Source organism: Ailuropoda melanoleuca, chromosome 14 (assembly GCF_002007445.2).
Source record: "Ailuropoda melanoleuca isolate Jingjing chromosome 14, ASM200744v2, whole genome shotgun sequence".
NCBI classification, from domain to species: domain Eukaryota; kingdom Metazoa; phylum Chordata; class Mammalia; order Carnivora; family Ursidae; genus Ailuropoda; species Ailuropoda melanoleuca.
Genome location: NC_048231.1, coordinates 33,602,271 through 33,627,805, shown reverse-complemented (window position 1 = coordinate 33,627,805; position 25,535 = coordinate 33,602,271). Strand labels below are relative to the sequence as shown.

The 25,535-nt window shown below is 54.5% G+C and overlaps 1 long non-coding RNA gene across 1 annotated transcript in view; it reads right to left on the bottom strand.

The window, feature by feature from the left end:
- The window catches only part of LOC117796070, a 47,304-nt gene extending 22,692 nt beyond the window's left edge, over positions 1-24,612 (bottom strand). Inside the window, exons 1-2 of the long non-coding RNA XR_004620418.1 lie at positions 24,239-24,612; positions 23,651-23,964 (exon numbers count right to left, since the gene is read on the bottom strand). This is a non-coding gene — a long non-coding RNA (uncharacterized LOC117796070). The remainder of the gene's footprint in view (positions 1-23,650; positions 23,965-24,238) is intronic.
- Positions 24,613-25,535: the final 923 nt, after the last annotated feature.

Below are 25,535 nucleotides of genomic sequence, written 5' to 3'. Positions count from 1 at the left end.
GAAAATTCCAGTCTTCACATGAAAGTCAGCCAAGCAGATGAATCTGGGCCTAAAGTCTACCTAAATCAGTCAAGTCTTTGGGGCAGAACACAGACACAGAGGGCCTACTAGGTAGAAAGCACTGGGCTGGATGCCCTGAATTTGCTGTTTTTCTTTCTTTTTTTTTTTTTCTTTTAAAGATTTTATTTATTTATTCGACAGATATAGAGACAGCCAGCGAGAGAGGGAACACAAGCAGGGGGAGTGGGAGAGGAAGAAGCAGGCTCATAGCGGAGGAGCCTGATGTGGGGCTCGATCCCATAACACTGGGATCACGCCCTGAGCCGAAGGCAGACGCTTAACCGCTGTGCCACCCAGGCGCCCCTGCTGTCTGTTTTTCTAAAGCTTAAAATCAGACTAGATGGTCTGAGAAGCACAGGTCAGAGGCAGAAGAACAGAAAAACTGACGTGGAGAGTCCCAAAAACCTCCAGAAGGTATGGATGCCACAGCAAGAGCACTTAGGCATGAAGACGCAGGCCCGCCCCCATGGGCATTCAGTGTATCGGTGGCAGGTGTTCACCATGTTTGAGAAGAAAGTATCATAGGGCTACGGAGAAGCAGAACTGCCAGGAGAAAAGAGGCAGGTCAGACATCCAAAGGCTGGGGTTCACCAGCTGTGCCATTTCCACCGTGTGACCTTGGCCGATGATTCAGTCCTTCTGAGCCTGATTACTTATTGGCCAAGGAAGAAACTCAAGAGCCGCTAGACTATCTCAACTCTGAATGGGCAGGCACGTGAGGAAATGAGCAACACGAAGGGAAAGATCAAGAGAAGCACACGCAAAACTGACCTTAGAGAAGAGGGAAATAAATCATGGATGAAAACAAGCAAGCAAAAACTCCACTATTTCACTACTCAGGATGTTAGCAGCTATAAAACAAAATGAGATTCTAGATAAAGGAGCAATCGTAGAATAAGAAAAACTCTTAGGCGGCACCTGGGTGGCTCAGTCGGTTAAGCATCTGCCTTTGGCTCAGGTCATGATCCCGGGGTCCTGGGATCAAGCCTTGCGTTGGGCTCCCTACTCAGTGGGGAGTCTGCTTCTCCCTCTCCCTCTGCCCCTCCCCCTGCTTGTGCACACGTGTGCTCTCTCTCAATAAATCTTTTTTAAAAAGAAAGAAAAAGCCCTTAGAAATTCAAAAATACTAGTGCCAAAATGTTTTTTAAAAATAAACAAAAAAGATAGATTGGAAGATGAAGTCAACAAAATCCAGAGTAAATAGCAAAACAGCAATGAAACAAGAAAATAGAAGAAAAATGCAAAAGTAAATAGGCCCATTCTGGAAGGTAGAAGAGCCAACAAAAAAGAGGTTCAGAAACGCACAATGGGAAAAAAATGGAGATTTGTTTTAAAAAAATAAAATACATTAGGATCACCCAGACCATAAGGACTCACCTTCAGATTATACTAAGTCTCTAGAAGAGTGATTGAAGACTTCCCTAAAGAGTATCTCCATGTAATATATGAATGCCAAAGATGAAGAAAAATTCCTAAAATCTGCCAGAAAAGGAAAACAGAAAACCGAAAATCTACAAAGGTGCCAGAATCAGACTTGTCATCAGCAACATGGAAAGCTCCAAAGTCTTCACAATTCTGAAGGAAAATGATTTTGAACCTGGAAATCTACCTAATTGTGAGTATAAAATACAGACATCTTCTGAGAGCTTTACTATGCATGTATCTTTTCTCAGAAAACTCAAGCAATGAAGGATGAGCCCAGAATGACCTCTGCGGAGCAGGTGTGCAGTGGAGGTATACAACTTGGCACAGGAACAAAGAGGGTCTTGAGAGGACAACAAATCAAAACCAAAACACACACACACACACCAGGGAGAAGCTCAACAGAACAGGTGGCATGAAGAAAGGGAGAATACGATAAAGATAGATGAAGCAAGAAAAAAAAAAAAGAAAGGCTATGAGAAATTCCAGGAAACACACAAAATCCCGCATGATCAAGTCATGATCCAAACATAAATGAAACGAGCAAATGGCATGATTTTAAGCAATGGATGGAATGCAAACAAATAGAATGCATTTGATTCTGTTCTGGGACATTCTGCTTTGACTGATCCAGGGGCTGAGAAGCTGATCTCTGGGGAAGAAAATGAAATCCCAGCGTATGGTTTCATGTAGCATGAGACTCTTCTGATACAGCAGTAATAAGATCAATGTCACCTACTGGTTTTGATTCCTAGAGTCAGGGTCCAGACAAAGCATAGGGTAGAGAGTACAGGACAAGATGTAAATACAACCAACTCCAATGTAATGTCAGCCCTAATGCTGAAGGTGCACGATGCCGAAGGCAAGAGGAAAGGCAGGAAAAACAGTAGGGCACTGATCACCTCTTCTTACAAAACGAGGAAACAGAAGCACCATGAAAGGGTGATGGAGAAAGGCACTTACTTCAAGATTAAAAAGTAGGGGCGCCGGAGTAGCTCAGTCATTTAAGTGTCTGACTCTTGATTTTGGCTCAGGTCATGATCTCAGGGTTGTGGGATTGAGCCCCACCATTGGGCTCCCTGCTCAGTGGGGAGTCTGCTGGAGATTCTCCCTCTCCCTCTCCCCACTGTGTGCATGCTCTCTCTAAAATAATAAGCAAATAAACCTTTTTAAAAAATTAACTGATAGAAGCACTTTAATAAAACTAAGAACAGGCAGAGAAGGAGTCACGTCTTCCTTTCTGGCTTTAGAACATCCACAGCTACGGCCTAAAGGTGACAAAATCACTACCTGGATGGGAATCGTGGCTCATGCAAACAACGGAAAAGGGCCACGCTGAGGATTCAACGAGTTAAGGTGAGTAATATCCGCGGGGCTCGAAATACATCAGATATTTTATTGTGCCTACCCGTGTCTTACAATGTGCAAATATTGACTAAAAAAGAACTTTAAGGATTGAAGTAAGAAGATATGCCAAGCAGAGCAATTTGAAGAAACCTATGCAAAAGTGAACTGGAATCAGAACGTAAAGTATGACAACTATTTTAGAGACTGTTAAGCAGGGCGGGGCAACTTGCACTGGGCTAACAGGTGGCCCAGAAAATGTGGGGTGGGGGGGCTTTGGTGAGGAAGGCTTCCCAGAGAGAGCCTGGAAAGAGATTCTGCTCTTTGCACGCCCCAACTGTTTGCAACCATCTCTACCACTGCGTTATACTGATAATATGGGGTATTATTATTACTGTTTTTGCAAACACAAAACGAGTCTGTATTTTTGGGGGAGCCTGGGCACTTTTTAAAAACTGCCTGCAAGCAGGTTCAAACGGCTACTCTACTGTTTACACTGGATTGCAGGGGAAAGCAAATGCTGCATGTAGAGATTTTCTCTAGGTTTCCAGGAAAAGAGAAAGAACGGAGGCTCAGAACGGAGGCCAGAGGGCTTGATCCAGCTCCTGGCTTGACTCTGGCCTACCCCAAGTCTTTCCCCAAAGTCCCAGCTTTATTTTGAGCCAAACAGGGTAGGGGGTACCTCGTCCCAGGAGGTGGGGCTGGAATAAACCTTGCTGCCAAAGATTCCACCTTTGGTGGGCCCAGAGTTAAGGCCTGATGCCTCCCAAAGCAGCTGGATCAGCCCGATGTCTATTTCTGGGCTTCTGCCTTAGTTTCCTCATGAAACCCAAACACCGAGACCCTGACACCGTGCCTGACTCATCCAGGGCCCTCCCTCCACGAGTGCAGTCTCTCTGAGCCCCCTTTCCTCCCACTGCCGGCCGCAGGACTGTTCAGGTTGGCAAGAGAAGCCGAGGCTGGGTGTGCAGCAGGACCCACACGGGTGTGGAGCCAGGGAAAAGACAGCTGAATCCCAACTCTGCAGCTTACGGGCAGTGTGACCTTGGAAACATATCGTAACCTCACTGAGCTCTGGCCTTCTCAAGGACTCGTTAATTGACTTAGCAAATAGTTTATGAAGCACCTACCGGGGGCCAAGTACCATGCTAGCGCACAAAGCACGTGGCATGCCTGCAAGGAACTTAGCAAGTAAAAGGCCACTGTGGGTGGGTGCCCTGAGGGGCAAGGGCTCTGTGCTAGAGAAAGTGGCCCACGGAGACAGGAGCAACAGCTGAGCGGGGCGGGGCCGAGGGGAGGGAGAAGGGGAGACCCAAGCTCGGGAAGGAAGGAGAAGCAGAAGAAAAAAGGGGTCCAGAGGCGCGAACGGCAGGTACAACGGCTCAAAGGAAGGGCGAAAGGATCTGAAGGAAGTCCTGAAGTTTGGGGGCGCAGTGTGGGCCAGATTTCAGAAAACCCTGCCAGGAAGGTCTGAGGCTCGGTAAGCCTCTGACGGTACCTTCTAAGGATTCTCAAGCACTGGTAACCGCAGATGATCATTCGTACTTTGCAGAATGTGAGGTTTAGAGAACCAGGACCCTGGGGCAGGGAACTGAGCCCTGGGACCTTGTATTAGGACGTATTGTATTGCGAACCACCCTGTGAAGTACACTGACTAGGTGACTTGACCCTCCCACTGCCTGGATGGGGGTTTGCTTCATCCTACAACAGCTCTCCACCCGACCCCTACACACTTGCACACACACGCACGTGTGCACCCACACCAAATACAGGCACACGTGCACTCTGCTGGAACTAAGCTCTTTGGACACTGAGCTAGACTGGGGGTCCCAGCACTTCTCCCACCAAAGCAAACCTGCCTGCGAATCTGTCTTCTTGCCCAGGCTCAGTGTCCTGGGCCAAGTCCCAGCGCGTCTTCCCTGGTGCTCTCCTCCCCGTTAAGACACAGAGCGGTTCTTCGCACCTGGACCATCCTCCTTCAAGGGGCTGATCGCTTCTCCTCCTTAAGACACAGCTCAGAGGTCCCCTCCGCAGAAAGCCTTGTCTGGCCCTCACCTGCTCTCAGGGCTGGTTCTGGGCTCCCAGCACTTGCCCAGCGGCCAGCATTTGTCCCGAATCTCTAGAGCGGGGATGGCCTGCCCGATCCATCTCGGGGCCTCAGCTCCAACCCTGTGCCAGCGGTGAGGAGGGGCTCGGCAGAGCTGCATGTGGCTGAACAGTCCACCTGACGGGGACGCCACCCAGACCCCCAGGGCCCTCCGAGAGCACCCCCTCTGAATGAGGATCCCCTGGGAGTCCAGGTCCTCCGGCCGCCCTACTCCCTACCTCTGTCTACACTTCGGCTGTGGATCATGCCGAGCCCATGAGGCTTGCTGAGGGGGCCGGCAGCTCGTCTCGGAAGACGGCTTGAGGCTCTGCAATGGTGCAAAGAGAATCAGGTCGGTTCTCACAGCCTTGTTCTTTCAGGCATGGCCTTAGGGATTTTTATTTTTATTTTTTAACGTAGAAACCAAAGAATCCATAGACCCACAGCCCAACACCTGCACAAGGTGCTGGCTTGATTCCAGATCTCCTCTCAGTCGACTGGGAGCCGTTCACACCAAGAAAAAATAAATGTTCCGATGGGCACGAGATTGCTGCCAGGAGCCTACACACCCTCTCCTTCTCTGCCTTGCGCCTGCCCCTCACGGAGCTGGGACGCCGCCCTCCTTCCCCGGCTCTCCTGCCACCCTGGCTGAAGGGGAGGTGGCATGCTGGGCTCCGACGGGACACGACTTTGTCTAATTCGTCTAACTCATTAGGGGTCCCCAACCCCGCGGCTCCTTAGCAGGAATGACGCTATCTCGTCCCCCAGCAGAGGAAACAATGACAAAGACGGCATTGGTTTCACCCAAAGGAGACCCATTGGCCTCCAAAACCCTCAGCATATAGCAACATCAGCTTCCTACTTCGAATCGAGAGTAGCGAGGGCATCTGTGTGCCAGGTGCTGGGCTAGACCCACCACGTGCCTCAGGCTCGCAAGGCTGCGCCTCGGGCCAGTTTTGGATGGTGAGCCAGGCCCAGCAAGGCAGGAAGGGGCCCCCGGGAGTGGAGCTACCAGGCCAGCCCTGGTCTTGTATCATCCCCTGGGTGCGGGGGTCAGCGGGGAGCTTTTAAAAGTACTGGTGCCCAGGCCCCATCTCAGACCAGCTGAACCATAATGCACAGTGGGGGGGGGGCTTCAGCATTTTTCAGGTGCTCCCAGAATCCCAGCCCTTGAGCATGAAGCCTCGGGCAACAAGAGGGTCGTCTTTTTTTTTTTTTTTTTTAAGATTTTATTTATTTATTCGACAGAGATAGAGACAGCCAGTAAGAGAGGGAACACAGCAGGGGGAGTGGGAGAGGAAGAAGCAGGCTCATAGCGGAAGAGCCTGATGTGGCTCGATCCCAGAACGCCGGGATCACACCCTGAGCCGAAGGCAGACGCTTAACCGCTGTGCCACCCAGGCGCCCCAACAAGAGGGTCTTCTAATCTTCATAACTACACATCTGCTAAGCACCCAACACTCAGCTCCACCGGCAGCCAGGGGCATCCTGGGGTCTTTCCGGAAGCAATCTGTGCCCTCAGGAGTATTCATGCAGCTTGAGAAATCAGGGCTCACATGGGGCGAGAGCAGCCCCACAGCCTCAGAGCTGTAAGGAGCTCCTGGAGGATGGCCCCTTCCCTGCGGGCCTTGAGTCACTTCCGATTCTTCTCGGCAGCAAAAATTTCCTTAAAGGGCCAAGCAAATGATATTTTCAGGTCTGCTGACCCCCTGCCTACCCAGGGTGCTCCAGACTTCCCTCTCCTGAGACCCCGATCCCCCATCCTCCAAACCTAACCTTCGCAGGGTGGCTTCGGCTACCCACAGGACAGACTGCCCTGCCCAAGCTCCCATGTGGTCTCCACCCCTTCCGCTGCCCCTGGTCTCCTCCGGCCCTTGGCAGGAGACCCCCTAACCAAACTCCCGAGAGGGTCCCTGTTTCCCTCTCTCTGGGATCCTTCGGTGAGAGCATTTTTCCCACCACACAGGCCACAGTCCCTGCAGACCTGACAGGTCACATATTCACTTGCAGTAGCAACGCGTTTTCAGAGGACCACGTCCCTGGTCCAAAACCAGAGCCCACTCCCATCAGCTGTCCCCATCAGGGCCACCCTACCCCCCATCCCTGAGGCCAACCAGCCAGACGCCATCCCTGACCCGCTCTGTTCTTCTCTCACTCCCTGACCCTTCTTCCCTAAACCACCTTCCGGATTATAACCAGAGCTGGCATCTCTCAAGCACATGGGTTTCATTAACATCTACGATCTCACTGAATCCCACAGCAGCCCTGCAATGTGCACAGAGACTCGCCCAGGGGCATCTCAGAGTCTCCAGGTAGCAGCCACGTGATGCCCGGATCTGAAAACACGGGGCAACTCCCACGCGACCGAAACCAGGCTGGAGCAAAAACAGAGATGGCCACATGTCCCCGCCCTAGAGACGTCTGCAGTCTGCTGGGGGAAAGGAACCAGACTGGCTCCAGCGTCTCACCTCTGCGCCGCCTCCCCAGACCCAGCTGTCCCCCTGGCCGCCCTGAGGTCGGTACGACACCCGGACCCAGCCACATGCCAGGTACTGTCAGGAGCCTGAGGAAGGCTGCCACATGCGGCTTGGGGTGGCCCTGCCCCCCAGAACACGCCGTGTGCCCAAGCCGCCACCTACTGGCTGGATCCAGCAGCCCAAACGGACGCCAAAGCAGCACAGCCGGTCCCCAGGAGCTCAGAGCTGGCAGCGGGTGGCTGACTTCACACCCATCCTGGCAGGGGGGCCAGAGGACACAGGAGCCCCCTGGGGGCATGTGCCAAGCCAGCCTGTGCAGGGGACGGGTGAGATCCCCACGCACTGGCAGCACGGAATGCTCGCAGAACCTTCCAGTTAGTTGAGGGCGTGGTCCACGAGGGGCCTGCCCCTGGGCAGTCTCTCAGGGGAATGGGCTGCACTGTGTCTCCTCACGATGTAAGTTCAAGTCCTAAGAGCTGCTCCCCTGTGACCCGATACGTTGATACACCTTTGCAAAGGTCAAGTTAAAATGAGGTCATATGGGATTAGGGTGGGCCCTGCATCCAATGAGTGGTGTCTTTACAAGAGAAAGGAGAAGGCGGTTTGTGCACGGACGCCGGCACACGGACACATGGGGAGGTGGCCACGTGAGGACGGGGGGTACACGCTGCAGAAATGCACCCATGGGCCCAGGAGCACCCAGGAACGGCTGGCAGCACCCCTAAGCCGGGAAGAGGCATGGACCAGGATCCCCCTAGAACCTTTGGGAAAGGCACAGCCCTGCCAGCACCTTGATTTCGGACTTCTGGCCTCAAGAACAGCAAGAGAAGACGTTTCTGTTGTCTTCAGCCACCCAGCTTGCCGCACTGTTCGGCAGTCCATGGAGGGAAGCGCTCAGCAAGGACACATGACAACAGGGAGCGGAGATTGGAAAAACCCTCCCCCACGCACATGTCCTGCATAATAACAGGGCATGAAGTCCTCGGGGGTTAACACTTGGCAGTAGAGACTCGAGGCAGCCCGACTGAGCCTTTTCTCTCCTCTGTCATTTCAGGCCATGAAGCCCTGCCCTGCTACTCAGAGCTGCAAACTCGACTGCGCCCAGGATAGAGCTTCATACAAAAACCTGGTCACTTGAGGTAGGGACCCTGTCGGAGAGGGTGGAAGTTAACTCTCAAGGTCAGTGTTTGCGGAGCCTGGATGGCTCAGTGGGCTCAGCGTCTGCCTTCAGCTCAGGTCATGATCTCAGGGTCCTGGAATCGAGCCTCACATGGGGCTCCCTGTTCAGCAGGGGGCCTGCTTCTCCCTCTCCCTCTGCCCCTCCCCCTTGCTCATGTGCTCTCTCTCTCTCTGACTCAAATAAAAAAATCCTTAAAAAAAATAATTAAAGGCCGGTGTTTTCTCTGAAAAAGGAATCCACATTCAAAAGTCCCGGGCACCATCACGGCCGCCCCCTGCCCGTGTCTTTGGAGACAGGGCTCCGCTCAAGCTCCACAGAAGACCCAGAGGAGGTGGGACCTTGGTGTCACTTCCAAATGGAAATGCGTTTTCAGAAATCAGTCAATTCGACTGTATCTGCATATGCCAAGCATTTGCTCTTTTAAAAGTGTCTGCCAGCCCAGATTTCTAATTTGCAAATGTTGGTTCAACCTCCGTGTTGGAACAGGGCCGTCTTTCTAAATCCCAGACTGGATCCCGTCCCTTCCCTGTACCCCAGCCCTACTCGGCCCAGACAGGCAAGTCTGGCCTGGGCGCTTCACGCTCACTCAGACCTGCACCCATGCGCCGGTGTCCCGGTGGCCTAGATGCTTCCATCCTGTTCTAGGCCTGCCTAAGCCAACACCTCTTCAGGGAAATTTCCCGAGTCCCCCCCCTTACAGCCTCCATATACCTGGTTCATTCTGCTGTGAGCACCCCCACATCACAGCTTGCCCCCGCTCTAGCTGACGGGACCCCACTCATCTCCCTCCCCTAAAAGGACACTTTTGGAGCAGTCAACAACCTGGAATCAACTCTCACTCCTGCTCTCGCTGGCCGCACACCCTGGACAAGGCAGTGGCCTCCCCGAGCTGCATCATCTTCGGCTTACAAGGAGCGGTGGCCCGTGGGAGACTTGGGACTGCACGGAGCCCCGTGCTGGCATGTGTCAGCCCTTCCTGGAGCTAAACATGCTGGTACTACCCCTAAGTCACCTCTGTGGACTCCTTACTGCCCATGGGCCCCCAGTGCATGTCCCCGGACCATATCAGGTCTGTGACCAGAGTCTTAATTGCATTTGGCAAAATGAAAAAAACAAGAACAATGCACGCTGATTGGTGAGTTAAACTTCGTTAAATTAATTAATTAAAAATAACTAGTTTGGGGCGCCTGAGTAGCACAGTCGTTAAGCGTCTGCCTTCGGCTCAGGGCGTGATCCCGGCATTCCGGGATCGAGTCCCACATCAGGCTCCTCCGCTATCAGCCTGCTTCTTCCTCTCCCACTCCCCTGCTGTGTTCCCTCTCTAGCTGGCTGGCTCTCTGTTACATAAATAAATAAAATCTTAAAAAAAATTAAAAATAACTAGTTTGGGGGGCGTCTGAGTGGCTCAGTCAGTTAAGCATCTGCCTTCAGCTCAGGTCATGATCCCAAAGTCCTGGGATCGAGTCCCACATCAGGCTGCCTGCTCAGTGGGGAGTCTGCTTCTCCCACTGCTTGTGCTCTCTCTCTCCCTCTCTTTGAAATAAATAAAATCTTTTAAAAAAACACTTATTTTGAAAATTTTAATATTAGGGTCTTCCTCTTTTTCTCTTTCTTTTTTTTTAAGGATTTTATTTTGAAGCACTCTCCACACCCGATGCAGGGCTCCAATGCACAACCTGGAGATCAAGGTCACATGCTTTCCCTACGGAGCCAGCCAGGTGCCCCACCCCCACTTTTCTTATTATTTATCGAACCAGGGTGGTAACACAGGACAAATGGAAGTTTCGCAGTCTCCTGCAATTCTCTGATTCAACACATTTCCTCACCTCCGTACATCAAAAGGCTGGCAAGTGCAACCCTACCGTAAAGAGCTGGTTAGGAGGCACAGTGTAGTGAAGGCGCCACTTCTTTCTCCCCACCCCCGCATGCCCTCCCTGGGCAACCGTCCCAACTGTCTCTGAGAACAGGCAGCTCACCCCACCACATGACCCCACCTGCCCAGCCACAGCTGGTTAGACCAGAGGGCCCCCCACCTGAGCCAGGCCGTTCAGCTTCCCTCCGGGAACCTAGGCCCCCAGCAGAAGAGGTGAGTGGGCTGAGGCTGCCGTCTGGGGGTGAGCACCAGTTGGCCACGTGCTCAGAGGGGCAGGAAGAGACGGCCAGCGGTGAGGGTGACAGTGGGCAGTGCCAGGTGGTGAGACGCAGGGCTCCACATGGCCAGGAAGGAAGGCGTCCTAGCTGCGGCGGCTTCTCCCATGACCGTCTCTCCTTTGTGAAGCCAAGCTTCACTGCTTGCTTTGGTTCCCACGAAATGCTGACTCCTTCTCAAAAATCTATTACTCATACAATTCATGTGTTGATTTTTCTGTCTTTGTGCCCCTCTAAGTCCCACGAGGACAGAGACCCGGGAGCCCAGGTGCCCAACGAAGCTTCTAGATAGATGAGAGGCTGATGACAAGCGGGCCGGGGGCGTCTGAGGCTGGCCACCCCGCATGCCTGCAGCAGCCTTGGGGGAAACCTTCTCTCTTGAGCCTTCAGTGGGAAAAGTGAGGAGCTCCCCGGGCTCAGCTTTCAGAGACAAGCCAGCAACCAGACAGGGCTGCCTCCGTTGAAGTCCCTTCCCACGAGGAGGGGCCACCCCAGGGACGGACCAGGAGAGAAGAGGCCCAGAGGCTGTGGGGACACTCTGTGCCCAGTGTGGAGACCAGCCCGAGGGACACAAACAAGAACCCGGGGATCACAGTCCAGGAGAAGAGAAGGGGCCTAGGAAGTGGGGTAGTGCAGGGCGGGGAGGCCAGGCAAGGAGAGGAGGGGGAGCAGACAGGGGAAGAGGAGGAAAGAAGGGGGGCGGAGGAAGGGGAGAGAAAAGAGGCATGGAGAGGAGGTGAGAGCAGCCCCTGCCGTCTCCACCAGGGGCAGCAAACACAGCACTCCAGGCCCCATGAAGGAAATGCTTCCATTTCTTTTAAGATGAGGGGGGGTGGGAAGTAATTTTAGTTAGAAGAAAATGTTTGAACACGTACTATTAAAATACTCATCTTTAGATCAACTCGGGCGTAAGATAATAATTTTTAATACTTTCTTATGGAGGAAGGGGCCCACGGAGGCAAAAGTGCCTAAGGCCCAACAAAGTGAGGTCAGGGCCCTGGTAAAGGGCGGGGCGGGGCGGGGGCTACGCTGGGGTCCTTACCAAGGCCTCTTTGAACCGAAGGAGCAGATGTCTGCTGTCTTGCGCAGCTTTGCTCACTTCTTCAGGGAGGACGGCTGGCAGGCGAAGGGGAGAGGTGCGGGGGTTTCCCACTGGCCAAGGTGGCCAAGGTGTTTATAAATGTCTACGGTGACAGGATGTGCTCCGACCGCCGGAGTCACAGCCCTCTCTACAGCCATTGCTCCGTGCTGCACATAACCCAGCACTCCCCCAGCCACAGACACAGTCCAACTGTCCTCCCCCGCAACGTGGGTGCCTCAAGAACTTGCTTCTAAGGAGCAGGACGTGCCAGAAGGGACGCTGTGTGATTCTGGAGGCTGGGCCATAGAAGAAGATACAGACAGACCTCCAGCTCTCGCTGTCCTAGAACACGCACGCTGGAGCCTGCGGCAAGACGTAGGAAGTCAGGCTGGCCTGGCCAGCCGTGCTGCAAAGACCCCACAGACCGGTGGCACAGAGATCAAGGAGCCTCTCCATGCCCCCAGGCTGTGTGCCTCTTCCCAGCCCCCCCCCCCCGCCCCGGGGTGGGTGTGCAGATATGTGAGTGAGGAAGCCTTCCCGATGATTCCAGCCCCAGCCCCAGTCTGAAAGCAATCTCATATGAGGCCTCCCGCAAGAATCACCTCCCTGAGCCCTGGCAGGGCAGCCGCTGGACTCATGAGCAAAGCAAAGGGTGACCAGTGTTTGAAGCCACTATTTGGAAGTATCTTATATGCAGCAAGAAATACTCTCTAAACTTTAGTTTGCCCGTCTGCAAAATGGGAACAATAAAAGCAAGTACTTTATCGCGCTGTTGCTCGGATCCAATGACGGGGTCCCAGGAAAGCCCTTATTCAGCACAGAGTCTCCCCCCAGAGGAAGCACCCAGTATCTAAAAACTCCGGTTATCACTCGCTGTTATCATTCTGGCCATCATCCGTAAGAGAGGATGGGGCTCAGAAAGACCAATGCAAACTGACGACTGCAAATCGTCCAAGAATCACAGTGATGAGATGCTTCACAGTCTGACCCTGAGAAGAGCTTCAGATACAAAGTGCATGCCCCTGGCAGCAGCCGTGACCGCAATCACAATGTCGCTGAAGAAAAGTCACTCCCATCTGGGAGGCCCTAGGTCCTTGCCCAGAAACACAAGAGGGACTGAGGTCAGGCGCTCCGAGCGTCTTCAGCGGCAGCCCTGCCCCCTGCACGGCAGCCTGCCGCCTTTCACAGCTCTGCTCCCCGCTTCCGTCAAGTCAATAAGGTGGGGACGTCTAGGAAATGGGCCAGCAGGCAGATTCCTTTTGTCCCCAGCTGCAGTAACATGCGGGACTCCCCAGATGATTCACCTAACACGTACACCTACGAAGTTTAGGGGTGATGACCTGGGAAAGTCTGCACACACAATCCCTCCCCATTCGGCAGGGCTGGGACAGACAGCAGGAACTGCACTTCTAGTTCTCCCTAATAAAGCCCTGCAGCTTTTGCTGTGTTGGAGGGAGCCAGCAGGACTGCCGTCGTCTTCGGCTTCACTCTCGCATCTGGGAGAACCCACCTGAAAAAGGCGAGAAGCAGCCAGGAGAGCCGGGGGGCCCCGAAGCTCGGCTGAGTTGGCACTGAACAAGTCCCTGGCCGCACGGCACCCCTTGCGCAGCCCCTGAGGTGCCGGAGCAGCTAGTGCTGAGCCAGCTGCATCCCCGGTGCTGGGGATCCAGGGAACACACGGTGGCAAGGCGACGAGACAGGGATGGTGACGCCAAAGGGCGGTTTGTGCAACACCCGCGTCTGTCCAAGATGCTTGGAGAACGAGTGTGACAGGCTTTCCTGAGACATTTGATGGGGCTTTTCATGATACCCAGAGCTCCGCAGACCTCAGCCTCATTTCTTTCCCTGCCCAGACCCTGAGAACCGTTCTAATTTGCTCCCTTATTGCCCTTTTCTTGCCTAAAACATCCACACAAGCTTCAGGAACCAAAGGAGTGAAGAAAGTGCAAGAGATGTAGGCGGTGTGCCAAGCTCCCTCCAACGCTGGTTGCCCAGGACCCTGGCCCTCGCTCCCAAGAGGAAAGGCACAGGAACAAGGAGAAAGCCATGTCCTCCGTGCCTGGTTGGCAGCAAGGCAGTTCGAGTACAAACTGTCCACTGCCACATGGACACCTGCCAACACTGGGCATTGGCCAGCCTCAAAGATCATGACTGACTCCGGAATGATATGATGCCCTGCTCGGCGACACACCCACTGTGCAACCTTGGGCCAGCAGCCTCACCTCTCTGGGCCTCGGGTTGCTGACCTATAAATGGGGCCAGTGTGAAGGTGGAGCTGCATTCCCTCCTTGGGCCCACGTTCTGGGGCAGTGAACTCTCCAGCCCACGGCAGCTCTTCACCCAGCCCGGGATGCTTTGCCCTTGGCATGATTTGGCAGTCAGCCTGTGCCAAGGAAAGGCTCTTTGCCAGGGCCCAACTCCCCAGAAACAGCTAAGAACTTACCCACTGGTCTCTGGACCATGCTTTTTTTCCTTCTCTCTCTCCTCCCCTTAACAATGAAAAGGTGGAGGTGTGGAGGACAGAGTCAGAGCCCTGCCGAATACGTTGATCTCAAGGCAAACGGGCACAGGGTAGTCCATACTTCGGCTCCTGACACGGACTCCATCTCCCACCCATGAAGCCCGCTGCTGGGGGAAGTTCAGGGAAGCTGGCTGGCAAATATGTGCCCTGGATTCTCTCAGCTGTGGATGTAGGTCTGAGAGCATTGTTTTGAGGCCAGGAGCAGCCTGAACAGGCTTGCAGAGGCGCAGGGAGACCCACGGCTCGGTGATTCAGGCTGGGACACTGCCCGCTCCATTTCCTGTTGGCCAGAGTCCACTATGGCTGGGCAGCAAGCGCCTGAGCCAGCGGCTCCCTCACCTTCCCTCCGAGCCCCCGCAGGGTCAGTGGAGCTGGGGTCTGGGCAGCAGTGCCTGGAGGATCACTCAGTAACGAGGGGAGAGGAGTGCAATTAAAGAAGTGGCCTGGAGGTCACACCCCAGACAATCACGCTCATATCCACACCGTGCGGCCGCCTGAGCAACTTCCACATCTTCTGTAATACAGAACTTCCACAGGGAGCATGAAATAGGACCACCAGCCAGCTTTTTAAAACCACACCCGCACTCAAACACCTCCCATAGCTCCCCATCACTTATAAGACACGGAACGCTCCTGCTGGCATTCAAGACCCATTCCCATCAGGCCAAGACGGGCGCACCTGCTTCCGCAGCCTGACCCTGCAGCCAGCCATACACCACCCCTTGTTCACCCATCCCTAGCGGCCCAGCTTCTGCACATCTGCTCCTACGTTCCCTCCTGGAATGCCCTTCCCCCTCATCTCTGCTTGACAAGCTGCTGCTCAGCTCTCAAGGCTGACGTCAGATGGCCCCAACGTCCCGCATCCAAACCCACCTTTCCCACCTCTGCCTGCTCGCTCACATCCACCCCTGTAACGAGCTACAGGTGGCCACAGAACATGTTTCCCGACTAGCTCGGAAGTCTGCTGAAGACAAGGAACATCTTGTTTACCGTCACCCCCCACACTAGCCTGCCTGATGGACTCTCAGGAGAGGCTTGGTCAATGTTAACACAGTAGGGATCGGCAAAAATAACAAAGCTGAGAGTGCGAATTCCTCCTCCTGTAAGATTTAAGAAGAAGCACCTGCAATAGGCAGAGCCCGGAATGGGTCTAAAGCGTTCACGGCCTTTTCCATGTTGATATACTGCTTGCAAGCTGGCTTCATAGGGACCTGAACCAGGGCCCTGTATTGACCGCATATCCCATCTACAAGATTCCTTATATCTTATAGATCTCCACCCAGTTACTCACTCCGCTTGCCTTGGTGGAGAATTACAAGATGGTCCATCTCTCCTTCCTACTCACCACGCGATCAGTATTTCTGAGTGCAGTTTGCTGTGCTTAACCCAGACCCCAGGAGAGTCGCTCCTGATAAATAAACCAGAGCTTCTCTTCCCTGTGGGAGAAGATAAGGGCCCGAGCAATAAAGTCTAGGCCTCACTGTTCCATCTGTAGGAGTCAGAGAGGAAACCAAACTCTAGAGCTGTCCTTTCTCCGGAGCCTCCGGGGCCTAGAACAGTGCCTGGACATAGCTGGTGCTCTGGGAGGCATCTGTGGAGGGCAGAGGAGGGAGGAGGGCAGGACGACTAGGATTAATGGCAACTGAAGGAATTGTCCAGCCCAAGGTGGGGGGAGATCCGGCCTATTTCTAGAAACTTCTTCAGAAAGAGATTTCTAGACCCACTTGGATAACCCTGTCCAGTGATAAGTCACCCCAAACTATGGTGCCCAGTTAAAGGGCTGCCCCTAAAACAACCCGTACTCTGGTGGAGGGCCTGGAAACAGAGATTCGCCCCAGCACACTGAAGTGTATCCACCTGCGAGGGTTTTCACAGTAGTGGTGGGTCAGAAAACGGCAGCTCCTCACGGCTGTTCACCGCCCTCCCATCACCCAGCCTCCAGTCTCGGGTCCCCACAGGCTCTCCCAGAGTGAGTGCCTGACATCTGTGTGGTTTCCAGAATGGCAGAGAAGCCAGCGTGGCTACAAGGGCAGAAGCAAGCGGCAGGAGGCGGGAGAGGCAGTCAGACCCAGGACTGGCGCGCGCAGGGCCTGGGGCCTTCCCAAAGCCACTGGCCGCTGCTCTCAGGGAGACAGCGCGCACCGGAGAGCTCTGAACAGAGCAGGGTTGGGAGCCTCTGGGGGCCCCTGGAAGACAAACTGTAGAGGGCAGGAGGGAAGCCGAAAGAGTGGCTAAAAAAAGCAAGGTGGCCTGGGTGGAGCCGATGAGAGTGGCCAGCGCGGGAGGGGTGCCTTATTCTGACGATTCTGCAGCAGGAAAGAGCCACCAGTGATCAACCAGCCGTAAGAACCAGTGGGTCTGGAATGTCGTCGTGCCTGAGAGAAGAATTACATGGCGGGTGTTAAAAATACAGATTCTGGTTCCAATTCAACAGGTCTGGAACGAGGCTCAGCCATCCGCACGTTAGGAAGCTCACGGGTGCATTCGTGGAATAGTCCCCCAGTCCACACCTGGGATAAACCCTGCACGACCCAGTCCTTGCACCCGACAGCCTGGGAAGCCAGTGTGGGGACAGACTGCAGCAGAGACTTGTCCCCAGGCACCCAGGTGAGACAGAGAGGAGGCAGGCCTGACCGCCAGGCCCCTGACGCACCGCCCCCCCCAGGCTCTCCCCACCGGCCTTCTTGCTCCACCGCACCAGCCACATCTCCCAGATTTTGAATGGACTTCTGAAGCAGGGGGTGGCCTCCCAGGCTTCAGGGAACAAAGCAGTGTATGGACACCCTGCGGCTGTCTGCGATCTCCCGGTGCAGCCCCCACCCCAGCAGCGCCGAGGGCCAGTGCTCAGTGCGCGTGTGATCTGCTGTTGACAACAGCTGTGTGACGGTGGCATGACGGGGCGGGTACCAGGGCTTAGGCACACCCGGTGGGAGGAGATGGTGCCCAGCCTGGGCACAGAGACAGAGCAGCTCTCCGCTTCCCCGGTGATGTCCTGGGGCAGGCCTGTGGACAAACAGAAGCAGCAGCGGCATCTGCAGGGAATTTCGGGACCAGGGCAATGTCAATGTTGTCAATCAAATGGACTGAGGACGGTCTCAACATTCCCTTCTAGAGGCCGAGTGTACTGTTCCCCTCCTGCTTTCTCGGGGGGCGAATACGGGGTGCATACTTCCATTGCTACTGTTAGACTTCACATCACAAAAGCCAGGCTTACTTTTCTCGAAGTATTCAATAAAGCCCTCTCAGCAAGTTTGCGGAGCTGTACACATTCATAAATCCTTTTCAGTCCGGGCGTCGTGCTCTCAAGCCACACTCATTTTATGCAAAATACAAGACTCATCAATATCGACCATGAAGAAGACGCCAGTTGCCATTATCACTCGCTTTCTGAATTAAAAAGAATCGAGGATCCTTCGGGGGTCACGTCAAGGCCACCAAGACCTGGGACAGTTTAGCTCTGGGGGAATGAAGCGGTGTGTTGGCCAGGACCTCAGACGACATTAGCAGATACAGGCTGAGACACTGGGGTGACCAAGGCCCTGGACATTGCCTATTTGCCCGGGTACTCAGGATGCTGAGTGAGGCACCCATCAGCTCATCACAGATTATTAAGAACCCGAACCAACGAGGAATACACCAAGCCTCCCCACCCCCACCACGGACCGCGTGACTCGGGTTTCATTAACACACGATCGCAGCAGCACGGAGCCTTGAAACTACCGAGATGCTCCAGGGAGCCTGTGATGGTGTAGGCTTTAACCCCGAATCAAGTGCCCCTGTCATCCACGCTCATTGTAAGCCGCACGCACAGACAGGACGAAAACATCTAAAATTCTTTAGTGAATTTATTCCAGGATTGTTGGTGTGTAAATGGATATTTAATCATTTCTACAACCGTGTCCTAAATACCATTCATAGAAATCACAGATCACAACTTGCAGACGTCAATGCCCTCCTGCCTTACCCCCAATGCCTCTAGACGGACACTTTTGCAGTTTTCTGCCACTTAACAGCCATATGGGCTAGAGATCTGGCCCATAGCTGCAAATCCTGGGCATCTGCTCTCTCAAGGTTTGGGGGCAAAAGGTACAGACGCTATGGGTCTCACGGGGGCCGTGCAATGTTATTTCTAATTTGCCGAATCAAAAAATTGTGCTGGCCGCAAAGATGTTCTGGGATCTTGCAGATGACGGATGAATCACAATTGAGTTTTCCACCGCCTTCTGTCTGCTTTTTCTCGTTAATCACCTACCACGAAACTTGAAGCTCTGGCAGAAAAGCAGTTCAGGAATCCAGGAGAGGTAGAGAGAGGCTCTGGTTTGTTAAGACGTCACTCGCATGACACAGGCGAGGCCAGCGTCAGAGCTGGCAGGATTTTAAGCTGCCGGCAAAGAGAACCAGCCCGAGTACTGTTACTAGAACGTAGGGACAGGTGACTTGGGGAAGCCCTTACTAGCTGTAAACTGTGTGTCTGGAATCTCGTGTCCTGGGTCGGGGTGCCATTCCTCCAGATCTGCAGGCCGATCAGCAAAGACGAGCAGGAGCTTGCAGAGTGTACATGGACTTCCGCCGGCCGCTGGGAGAGCCTGTGATGACGGCATCTCTATTCGGCAGCTTGAAAAGTTCTTCAAAACCTGCGTTTCCTCCAACTCCTGGAAATTCTATTTTTTTTTTTTTATGATTTTATGTATTTATTTGAGAGAGAGAAAACGAGCTGGGGGGAGGGCGAGGGACAGAGAGAGAGGGAGAAGCAGAGTCCCCGCTGAGCAGGAAGCCTGACGAAGACTCGATCCCAGGACCCGGAGATCATGACCTGAGCCGAAGGCAGACACAACCCGCTGAGCTACCCAGGTGCCCCAGTCCTGGAAATTCTTAAAAGCTGCCGCTGAACCTTGAAATTCTGCTCTATGCTCCTCCTATTTCCTTTTGGCTCATTGTTTAGGAGGGACTAACCCGTGCAGGATCTTGGAGGTGCAGTCACGCTCCTTTGGAAAGCTTCTGCCACATAATTTTGATTCTGAGGCCCTTTTAGGAGGTTCAGGCTAGCAATGCCGTCCGAAATGTCCCACGGGCCGGGGTGTGCTCACTTTCCACAAAACCCAGGGTGACACGGGACCTAGAGGAGTTATTTTCTATTTTAGCCTCCCCCGAAGAACGACCAACGCTAACCCTTTTGGGGGAACACTTGGCTTATTTCTGAACGCCTCTGGACTCTAATACATCTGACACAGAGTTAAAAGCAATCCAACGTCCTAACAAAAATCCCCGCGAATTCGGGAGAGTCAACTCACCCCCACGGGTCACCCGCATCCAGTCTCCTGCCTGCTTTCTCTGTGCCATGGTGGTTAGAAATTTGGGATGAAAGGACACCATTTGGTTGCCAGGCACATTGCAGGGACGGTGGCAATGTGTGGCGCAGGTGACTTAATTCGAAATCCTGTGTGGCTCTGTCATTCACTAACTACGCAGGTCTGAGCAACACGCTTCAGACGACGTTCTCTCGAGCCCCAGGCTCCTCACCTGGAACAAGAGGTTGGTGACGTCTCCCCTGCAGGGAAGATGGCGTGTTCGAGGACTGCTGGTTCCCCTCCCCGCCACCGTCCCCTGTCCCCTCCCTACCCTCCGGATCTGCCGGCGACTGCGGCTTTGCCAGGGAGCCCGACCTCAGACACCACACTACTTAAAGTGTTACCAGGAAGCCCATGCAGAGAACCCAGCAAGAACACCCCTGCCAAATCTACGAACTTCTCACCGTCTTTCAGCTTCGGCTGAGTTCAAGGCTCTAATTAAAGTACTTTCCATTTGCAAAACAACTGCAAACAGTAATTACATACTTCCCCTCCTTACCTTCCAGGAACAGCCTGAGAAGGAGGCACAGCCTCAGCGTCCCCAGGACCTCGAGCTACACACACACAACGGCGTGCTCTTCCTCCCCCAATGACCCAAATTACGCACAAGCTCCCGCGGCTCCGGCCACACGGACCCTAGAGAGGGTCACGGCTCACTCTAGTGCTCTCAGATGCATGCCAAGACTCCACCGTGCCGGGGACGCTGGCATCATCGCCTTCAGGATGAAAACCCCATCATCACATGTTCAGGGTAGAGTTCCCACTTAGGGTAATAAACAGCATGTTTTACAATGACCGGTTCTTCTTACTGTTTATACGGATGTCTAATTGGAAATGTTACGTAACCTTGAAGTACGGAGCATTCCGGAGCTATTAATAACCAGCTGCATCCCAAGCCGAGGACTGTTCAAGCTTAGAATTAGAGAGATCACCTTTTACTAACACACACACACACAAAGACTTACACACGCGTGCACACAGACACATGCACATGGACACACTCGCTGCAGGGATCCCCACGAACGCCTAGAGAACAGGAATAACTTGTCCAAAGTCACAGAGCCAATGAACAACAGAGTCGGGAACAAACCCCATGCTTCCCGGCCTCTGGGGATGTTCCTTTCATCTACACACCCCATAAGTACCTTCGTACATGCTAATGTTGCCCAAGTCCCCAGCACCCCCTGGGGTCTCGGGATGCTGGGCATGTCAGCTCCAAGCAAGGCTGCGTGGTCTACATTCCCGATTCAGAGACAGGATGCCAACAAGAGAACACCTCATTGTTGTTATGCATTTGTGATACAAACCCGTCCTGTCATCCCAAAAGAAATCAAAGGCACCCAAAATATATGTGTACACGAGGCCACCATATGTATGGTGCCCATGAGCTCAGCTTTCAAGATCTTCCAAAAACAGGTAGGTTTAAGAGAAACCCAAAATTGAAAAGGGAGAATTTATTCCTGATTACACATTTTCATGTTGGGGGTGGGAGGGCAAAAAATGGGAAAGAACTGACTAATTAAAAACTAAACTATCAGGCATAGGAGTAATGTTTTACTGCGTAATCTGGCTTTGGATATTAGTAGTATGATATACAACATATAAACTGTCCTTTCATAATTACATTATCATTTTCTAAAGTAACTCAACAAAGATTGTTTCTCTGCATTTATTTTTATACAAAACCCGACCAGTTAGCCACAACGAGCTGAAACACACAACAGCCACAACGCAGAGAGATTAATATCTGGCAATATCTCACGAGATGCATTACTTGCTGTTTGCAGACCCTGTGAGCTTGGCAAAATGAAAGCTTTGCTCTGGTTTTGTGAATTTCAAGCAGTCACAAAACTCGCTGGGAGCTTGGTTTCTGGGAAAAAGGTAAGACATGCCCATTTCACTTGGGATTCAGTAACACTTTAAAAGGTTCATTAATCCACATCTTAAAAGACCTATGACAACCCCATTAAGGGCCCACAGGTCAAGTTGATGGATTGAGCTGCAACAGGCAATGAGCAAGTCAGGGTCTAAACATTCTCATGGCCACCTTTTTTTGTCACAGTTCCTCTGTGTCCCTGCTTAGGTGGGCTGCACCTGTCACTAATATAACCAGCAAACAACAGAGAGGGGGATTCTAAAAATCACTTTATTTACGTGGTTAATTGTTTAGGCTGAGAAGGCTTTACCTATTCAATGATGATGGATTCTTTCTGGAAGGAACAGGCAGCCTCACCAGCTTGCCTCTTTCTAGCCAGCTGGACGTCTAATTGATGCACTGTATTTTATCAGTTCCTAGGGGCCAATGTCATTTCTCCCAGTGAAAAGCCTAACCTATCCCATAACCTCAGTCTGGCACCTTGGGACATTTTACAGTCACCATGCTTTAGACCAATAAATAATCCATCCGCCAGAGCACTGCTCAGCCTTCCCCTCCTTTGCGTGGAACCTGAATCTTGCAGCTCCCCCCTTTGACCACATCTCTTCTTGGAAATCAACAGCGTATTCAGGGCAGAGCTGTTAGTCCAGATGTGTGTGTCTGATGAGCTCACGCACCCTGGCTCAGGCCAAGAACCCACTCCCCTCCCGATCCCAGGATTGTTTCGTTGGAAAGGAACTGAGAGGTCATCTGGGCCGACTAGGCGAGTCGGGAAACTGAGGCCCCTTCCTTCTAAGGGCTTTCCCTGCGCTGACACCAACACTACACGCCGTGGAGACAACCACCAAGCCCAACACTTGGACACTCGATCGAGTAAACGAGCCGCTCAGACCAGGACCCAGTGATTCCCTTTGGGGTCGGCCTAAGTGCACTCGGGCAAACTGTGAAAAGCTACAAGCCGGAGAAATGGGCACCAGCAGAAGGCCCCACTTCGACATCAAACCCCCTCTCCCTTTCTTCTGGGCTGGCAAGGGTGAAGTTCTGCTGACAGGGAGGGGTGGCAAGTGTGAGCCAAGATAACATTTCCGACAGGGTCGGCTCCTGAACGGTGGCCATGTGGGCTCAGCCCCAGTGCTTGGGAAGTAACCATCTCCAAGACTTACACGACCAGGGGCAGGTAGCCTCGATTAGCCGTCACCCCAGAGAAAGCTTTAGGACACGGCTTCTGGGGCTGAGCATGTGCCAACAGGCAGAGCCTAGGAGGGGCTGGGGAGAGGAACAAAAATCTGCCCTTTGCATCCTTGAAGAGGCCCGAGAGAAACAGAAACAGCATCGCAGGAAAGGGAGCACCCAGGGGAACATGTTAACCTCCCCCCTTAACTAAGAGAAGTAATCTTATGCTTACAATTCCCATAAGGGGGTAACAGCCACCTTAGGGAGGAATGGACAAAAAAATACATGCTATGGGCAATTTATCTCACCGGAGCAGATCCTCGGGGGCACACGTGCTTCCATACACATGCAATTACTCCAGAAGGAGGCAGTTAGTAGAATTGGGACAAGTGTGTTTGCTACAAAGGGGTCAGCTTGGCGGAAAGAGTACCCTGGTATCCAATCCCAGTCTCTCGCATCCTGGCCTTGTGACCTTGATTAAGTCATTCAACGTCTCTGGGCCTCAGTTTCCAAATCTGAGCCATGGAAGAAGAGGGACCTACTTCCCTGGGTGTTTCCGAGGCACGCTACCCAGCACAGCTTGGGCGCCCATGACGTAGTCACTATATATGAGCCGTCTCCCTCCACAAATGAGTCTCCCCCGCACAGATGAGTCTGAGCCAAGATGCTTATGTCCTTATCTGGACCGAACAGGTCTCCTGCCTGCGTGTCAAGCCCGCATCTGCCTCCCTGATGGCAGAGAAAAGCCCTGGGTCTCAAAGGCACCCGGGCGGTTCAACCTCCCAGGCAGGGTTTGGGGGTAGAGGAAATGGAGGGGTTCAATCAGAAGCCCTGCAGGCTTCCAGGTTCTCCGTGGGGGCCGAGCAGGGGGCTCAGAGGCGGCCTCTGGGCTGGGCGAAGGGGCTTTGTTCCCGAGGCGGAGGGCCTGGCTTACCGAGCAGCGCATCCGGAGGCGGGCGGGGGGCGCGCGGGGCACGCAGCAGAGCCACAGCCCGGCCGGGGCGCCGGAGCCGAAAGAGGGCGAAGAGGAGGAGGAGAAGGAGGAGGCTGCCGCTGGCTCCTGCCTCATTCTCCCGGGCAGCGCGGACCCGCTGGCCGCCGCCGGCTGGGGCTGGCAGCCGGACGCCGGACCCCGTGCGCGCCGCTCATGTCCCCGTCCGCCGCTGGCGAAGAGTGCGCGCAGCCGGGTCGTCTCCGGGCGGCGCCCCGGGGCTCCTCATGCCCCGCGCAGGGGCTCGGCGGGAGGACCTCCGGGAGGCAGCAGGGAGGGAAAGAGAAAAAGAGAGAGTGAGAGCGCGCAGAGCAGCACCCGGCAGGGGCCGGGGGCGGCGGGCACCCGACAGAACTGCGCCGCCCCACCCACCGCGCCGCTGCACCCCGCGCTGCGCGCCGGGCGGGGCGCCGAGCCCCAGAAACTTTAGCACATGGCCGGTCCGCGGCCGCGGTCGCGGGAGGGTGCCCGGCTTCGCGCGGGTCCCCCACGCCCTCCCTGCCCCAGCCCCGGTCCCCGAGCCCAGCTTACCAGCGGCGACGGCGACCGCGGCAGTGGGGCGCCCACCCGGCCGCGCGCAGAGCGGTGCGCACAGGCTGGGGGGGGTGGTGAGGAGAAGGGGCCGGCGGTGTCGGGGTCCCTGCGAGGGAGGGGCACCTGGGCGGTGGCGATCGGCGCGGGTTAGGGCATCCTGGGAGGGGGCAGCGTGCGAGTCGGGGTCTGCAGCCCCGCTGGGTGAGGTTCCGTGCGCCCCGGCCCCCGCCCCGCGGCGCGGCTGCTGACGGCGCGCGCGGGCTTCCCCGGCCGCGGGTCTGCGGAGCCAGCCCCGTTACCTAGCGACTCGCTCCGGGGAGCCCACGCTGACGCGCGACGAACCGGGCTGCGGCAGCCGAGGGGAAGGGAGGGGAGGGGGAGCTGGGGCGAGGGGAGGAGGAGGCCGGGCGGCTGCGGTCGGAGCTCCTCCCTCCACCTCCCCTTCAGCGCTGGGGAGGGGGCCCCCGGAAAAGACTTGGCCTCAGCCCAGCAGGCCTGGGAGGATAGGGAGGATGCAGGAGCGGAGGCGGGAGGCCTGGAGATGATCCTTCCCCTCACTGGGGACGCAGCAGCAGGTGGCGGCGTGGCCCGTTGAGGCCCGGTGCCCACAGGCGCGTGGAAATGGGCCCGGCCGGGGCGGGAGAGCGGCGAGTGTGGCTGTGGGCGCGCGGGTGTGTGTGACACGCTCCCACGCACGTGGCATACATGGGGACCTGAGGACGGGAGTGAAGGAGGAGATTCCTCTTTCCTTGGTCTCCCTCCTTCCTGGACATTTGCTCCTGTGATGGCTGTCTCTTCATCATGGAAGCCCAGGTCGCTCAGCTCCTACTCTGAGCTCCTCCTACCTTCTGAGAAAGGGAGGTTGGGGCAGCTGTGCTCTTGGGATCAAACCACCACTACCACCTCTCCTGCCTGGCCCTGGGCGATGCTTCCCCACCCCACCTCCCATGTCCTTTCGCCTGCCTTGGGGGCTCTATAACGTGCCTCAGTGGGGTGCCTTCTTGTTTCTGCATTTGGGGCCTTGCAGACTGGGGTTCACATTTGGGCCTTTTCAATTGTCTGCAGGATGTAAGAGGTCCCTTACGCTATTTAACATCTCCACGAAACTGGAGTGCTTGTCAGGGAATAGGAATCAAAACCGCAATGAGGTACCACCTCACAGGGGTCAGAATGACTAAAGTCAGCAAGTCAGCAAAGGACAGATGTTGGCCAGGTTGAGGAGGAAGGGGAAACCCTCCTACACTGATGGTGGGAATGCAAACTGGTGCAGCCGCTCTGGGAAACAGCATGGAGG